Source organism: Bombus vosnesenskii, unplaced genomic scaffold, assembly GCF_011952255.1.
Source record: "Bombus vosnesenskii isolate JDL3184/JDL3185 unplaced genomic scaffold, Bvos_JDL3184-5_v1.1 scf7180000015313, whole genome shotgun sequence".
Taxonomy (NCBI): Eukaryota; Metazoa; Arthropoda; class Insecta; order Hymenoptera; family Apidae; genus Bombus; species Bombus vosnesenskii.
Window position 1 is genome coordinate 1 of NW_022883932.1, and position 6,343 is coordinate 6,343.

At 40.8% G+C, this 6,343-nt stretch overlaps 1 long non-coding RNA gene across 1 annotated transcript; it reads right to left on the reverse strand.

Annotated features, from left to right (window-relative positions):
- Positions 1-592: 592 nt before the first annotated feature.
- LOC117241130 lies at positions 593-1,020 on the reverse strand. Its single transcript, XR_004494906.1, has 2 exons — positions 772-1,020; positions 593-682 (listed from the first exon to the last, which is right to left on the reverse strand). It is a non-coding gene; the product is annotated as an uncharacterized LOC117241130 (long non-coding RNA).
- Positions 1,021-6,343: the final 5,323 nt, after the last annotated feature.

Sequence of the window (6,343 nt, forward strand, 5' to 3'; positions counted from 1 at the left end):
ACATATAATTCTCGAAGCGTAAACTATATACATATGCTTTTCATTGAAATTTTCGATACTAGTCGCAAATTATTTTTCAATTAATTTATTATTTAAGTCTTTGTATATCAATTCTCGACGAATAAATTACTTAAATTATAGAGAATCTATCTTCAGACAATAGAGAATTCAATATTTTTGGTCGTTAAGTACTTTACAAATTTCTAAAACGATTACGTTCGAAGTTTTGGACAGTATTTGAAGTTTCTAACATGACATTAAAAAAAAATAAATAAATTTTATGATATAATTAAAAAAACATTGTGGTCTATCATAATTTCTATTCCGTCAAATTTATTAAAACGCAGTTTTCTTCTGAACAGAGCCAAAATGTCCGTCTTGAATCGAGTTCAACAGCTTAACGATCGATCGAGCGAATGATAGCTGTGTAAACTAGCATGACACAACGTAAACTTTAGATTAGATCTCGATCTATCCACCAGCCGTATTCATGCATGACATGAATATTCTGTTTCAGCTCTTTATAAATTAATCTGTTAAAACTTCCCTAAAAGACGATCGTTTTTTAGTTTTCTAAGAAAAATAATGACTATTCGGCGTTAAAATTAACTTTATTTCCATTGGATTTCTAAACTGATTTCATACGCTCAGAGATAGTTCACAGTATCTTTTAGATTCATGCCTGAATTCAAGAAAAATTAAACGTATAACTTATGTACTAGTATCTTTCAAAAGGTTAAAGTTGACAGTATTGAAGGAATTGGTTCTTACCAGTTAGAAAGACGGGAATGCTAATGAAAAACCCTCCGACAGCACATATCCGGCTGATGGATGATTTTTGCAGGTACTTGTTACTCCTGAAACAGACAAAATTTGAAGTGAAAGTCAGTTTCACGATTCTATGATAATTGAACGAAATATAAAGGAACCAGTTTTTTGTTTAACAGCCAAGAATCTTTCAAAAATTCTACTGTAATTGATACTTCAAATATATTTAGTCAGACAAAGGATAATCATAATCGCAACGCTAATCTTAACTTTAATTCAAGGATCAAACAGTATCATTATACATATAAAAGTAAACATAAAGTCTATCCACATTATTGTTATTATTATTATTATATATTATTCTATAATTGATTTTTATTTCTTTATTATCAATATTATTCTATTTTCTATAATGATTCAATTATAGATCTTATTTTTTGTCAATCATATTTCACTGAAAAGATCACTTTGAAAATAATCTAATAGTAAAAAATGAAAAATAATCTTTTTCTACCTTGTCTTTATTTTTTACAAACCCTGTCCACCGCCGTAAACCTATTAAATGCATGAAACGACAAAGCAAAGCTGCTTCACATAATTCCCCGCTCACGCAGTGTCAATCAGCCCACGACCGCAAACGATACTGCTAATTTCCAGCGACCACGAACGATTTCATCGTAATTGCCGGTGTGAAATTTACCAATACGTGCTCGAATTGGTCAATAATGGATAGAGCGCTCTTGCACACACTAATCTACCAACAAATAATATTGACTCAATTGAACAACAGCGCCTAGATTAACGGACAAACCGCACGTTCCAAACAGATTTACAATCACGGCAGAAAATACATGCCGTTATAGATGTTTCCTGGTCAAGACTAATTTCCAGGCGTTAAGAACATTGTGACCGGAATCTAGGAAGAACTAGCACTTCCTGGAATAATACTATTGTGTCCTCGATTAATCTTTTCCCACTCATTTTCATCTCTAATTTCTCATGAGGCTAAGATTCCTGCATCTTTTATCATAATAATTTATTAATACTATTAATAAATTGCGACAATTTTACACGTCGTATTTTGCGTTATAAGATGACTTGTAATTTGTAAAATTTACCTGTAAAATTCCTTTGTTTGTTTTACCAAAGCAATAGTTGGCATTTCTATACGACAATAAGAATTTGTTAATACTAATAATTTGTAAGGTTATCAGGTTATCATTCTTCTAATGGATAGTATATTATTGAAACTTTTTAAATATTGAAACGCGATATTTTTTTGGAGAAGAAGTGCATAGTAGTAAAGAGTTGAATTCTACGAACGTAAAAAGTGGACATAACATTTTCTGTACATGGAGTCGCCTGGCCTAAACATTTTATGATTTCCGGGCAAAATACAGACGAATCCAGCGCTGATTTTAAAGCAGCTTCATCCAAATAAGCCACAATAAGAAATTCCCACGAAACAGTTGCGTTCATCCCCTTTCGAGGTCGCCGACCTCTTTGAATGCGTTTCAAGAGCGTCGTACCAATGAAACTTCGAGTTCTAAACTAATTTCTCAGCCTTTTGCGTTAAATTTAACCTTCCGCGTTAGTGTATTTCGGACGAGTTCCTATTTTACGCTTTCGTCGACTTCACCAACGTAACATGCAGCATCCGCAAGTAAAACTGTCTCTTAAATTTGATGTGACACCAATACACGACGAGAAGAATCACAATGCCATTTTTATTCCACTTCGTTAATTTTTCGTCGTAAGGTTTAGCTGTAAATAGGATTAAAAAAATTTAGATTAACGAGGAATTTAAAATTGATCTGTTAAATCAACAATTTCCATTAGTTGTCAATAGATTTTATAAGCCTCAGATTACTGAGAAATTATACACATTGCAAAATATTTACCATTGGTTACCCACGCTACACGTAAATTTGATCAATCTACCAATGCACTAACACTGCAATAAATTTCTATTGCAACATTTCACGCTCCTTTGCCGCACCTTAAACTCCTCGTTAGATTTATTCCACCTTAAAGTGTCACATAACTCCTACGACACCGATATCAAATCTTAAACTCCACCAAATTCCAGAGAACCTTGATTTCGTCGAAAGTAAGAGATTAAACTTAAAAAGCAATTTATTTCATCTTTAAACTATCCCAAACTACTTAAATATAATTTATATATGTCGGAGATAAGAGGACACCGGTGCCTTCCCTCTGAAACCTCGGGAAAATCCATAAAAACATTGTAATTAAAATCTACAGTTGTAACTAAACGATTTGCCGTCATTCTAACCAATTGTATTTGTTTGAGACTTGTGACAATGAGCTTGGGCTCAAGGCGACAATTAGTCGCCGAACGTGGCCGCGGTCAACGGGACGAACTCTCCATCTAACAAAGGCATTGAGTAATCCTATAGCTCTCCTTAAAAGAAAGATTTGTAGCGGCACGTGGCAGTAAACATTCCAACGGTTTCTGTCCCGTAGCTTGCCACACGCAGATCCTATTCTCCGGGCAGGATGTTTACCAGATGTCGACGCGTCTCCACAGTACGTGATCGGCTAGCCCGAGGACCGTCATAAACACTAATATCTAGTTACCTAAAATCCTTCAACAGATACACAGTCTTTGTCCCAGTTACGGGAAGACAGGAGAGACCTATTTTTCCACGAACGACGCCTCCCACTAGCAACCCTCCCTCAAGGGCAGCTAGCATCCTTTTCTAACTACGGATATGGAGATTGGCCAATTAGCAGCAACGTCAATTTCCCTTACTTTCCGAACGTAGGATGTCCCCGGCGAATCCGATGATCTCGTGTCCTTAGACACATCCCGTCATAGTTTTCCTCTGGGGTATCACCGGGACGGAAAGACATTCTCTCTTGCGGTCTCATCGACAAAAAAAAGAGATTAACGCCAGCGACTATTAACACAGAATCCGACTTAGATCTTTGCGAGTGCGTACGGCTACCGTCCCGTTGTCCGCGGGTTCGTTATTGAATCTAGGATCATTGTCATTAGTTTCTCGAGTATCTAATTACCACGGTTACTTGTCCGGTTCTATGGTAATCGTATTTGCACTAGCCAATGTCTTCTCTATTGAATATCGACGGCGTGTAATCCAAACGAAGATTCGCTTTACGCCCCTAACCCTAATTCTAATGTAAACCCGACATATATATATGTCGGAGATGAAAGAACACCAGAGCCTTTGGAATTTTGCATAATCCCGCAACATTGTAACCTAGAATCTACTATAGCTGTAATTGAACAATTGTAGTTATTCAACCAGATTGTAATTGTTCGAGAGTCGTGATAATGAGCTTGGGCTCGAGGCGACAGTCAGTCGCCGAACGTAGCCGCGGTCACGGGATGAACGCGTTGTCTAACAAAGGTATGGAGTAATTCTATAGCTCTCCTTAAAAGAAATATTCGTGGCGACACGCGACAGTAAACATTCCAACGGTTTCTGTTCCGTGGCTCGCCACACGCAGACCCTATTCTTCGAGTAAGATGATTGCCAGATGTCGATACGTCTCCGCAGTACATGTTTGGCTAGCCCGAGGGCCCGTTATAAATCTTAAGGTTTAGTTAACTAAAGTCCTTCAAACAGACAAACAGTCTCTGTCCCAACTACGGGAAGATAGGGGAGACATATTTCTCAACGGGCGGCGTCTCCCACTAGCAACTTTCCCTCGAGGGCGGCTAGCATCTTTTTCTAACCACCGATATGGAGATTGACCAATTAGCAGCAACGCCAATTTCCCTGACTTTCTGAACGAAGGCTTTTCTCGACGAATCCGATGATCTCGTATCCTTAGACACACCCCATTATAGTTTTCCTCTGTGGCATCATCGGGACGGGAAAGGCATTCTCGCTCGCGATCTCATCGATAAAAGAGTAACGTCTTCGCGATCAGTGGTTATTTCACGTTTTAACCAGACTTAGACTTTGTGAGTACGTTCTGTTGTCATCCCGTTGGCCGCGGATTCGTTATTGAGCCCGAGAGCATCGTCACTCGTGTCGCGAGTGCCGAACCGCCGTGATCAATTGTCGAGACTGTACTAATTCTATCATTGCAATAAACTACACCTGTGTGTACCGTATCAATGGCTAATCCTCGAGAAGATTCCTTTGACGCTCACAACCCCACTCCCAGTGCCAATCCGACATCAGAAGTGGGATCAAAACGGCTTCGAGCGCTGGAAGGGCAGGTCGCTGTCATGAACAACCTAATTCATACGCTAATGCAAAGGCCAAATACGGGAACCACGAAATTACCACATTTTAACCCAGAAGTCGCAGGCGCCGACCCAGCCGCGTGGTGCGCGGCTGTTAGTAGGACCATGAAGAACAACCCCCTACGAAATGACGCGCTATACTCTGCCTGAAGTGACTCTCTACAGGGTTCTGCAGCACATTGGCTGGCACGAATGACGGGAGACGGAGAGGTTACTTGGTCTACCGTTAAGGAACGATTCCTTATACATTTCGGTGGCCGAGAGACGACGTCCTCATCGTTAATCAAGGTATCCAGGGAACCGCGGGGAGTGGGCGAATCCACGGGGGCGTTCGCCGGCCGCGTCCGTTCCCTCCTGCAGACGCGGTGGCAACATTCTACGCTAGACGAAATACTTAACGCTGTCACTCTCTACATATTAATTCCACACGACCAACGTCTTAAACGATTGGCCCTCACGGGCGATATCAGAACGGAGGACCAATTTCTGAGCGAAATGCGACCCTTTTGTTACGAAGAAGAGTCGACATTTTCGCCGAGAGATGCACCGACGGAACCCGAAGCTAAGCGACGCAAGCTATCGGGCCACCAGACGAGATGTCATTACTGTGGTACTCTCGGACACAGAATAAAGGACTGCCGCAAGAGGATGCAGAACGAACAGCAGAGGGATGCACGAAGCCAGGAAGGAAGCCGACCGGCCGCACCGTCCAAGGCGGTTTGCTACAGGTGTCATGCGGAAGGCCATATCACACCTAACTGCCCGGCACGACGGGACGGTAGACCAGGCCCCAAGGATGAGCGTGAAGTCAACTCCTGCGTGGTGGAGTCCCCAGCCGGTAGTTTAAGTCATCTGGGTGAGTCGTTCCCATTTTACTTCGATTCCGGAGCCGAGTGCTCATTAATTAGAGAATCTGTCGCTCCGAAATTCTCCGGTAGGAGAACGATAGATATAGTAGTTATGCGAGGAATAGGAAACACCTGCGTTAAGAGTACATCCCAGATCTTATCTACGGTACGCATTAACTGTTTTACATTGGAGATAACCTTTCACGCTCTGGCCGATAGTCACTTGCATTATGATATCATGATTGGCCGCGAGATCTTAAGCCAGGGTTTTGATGTAACTATTACACGAAATAGCGTCGATATTTGTAAAACGAAGACTATTAATGCCTGTAGTAAAACCTCCGAAAACGAGATCAATATCAATGCGGTTGACACTGACGTGGTTGGTAACGATAAAAGTCGGTTAATTTCTGTTCTCGAGAAATTCAAAAATTCATTCATTACGGGCTTCCCACGTACTCGCGTAAGCACGGGCCAGTTAGAA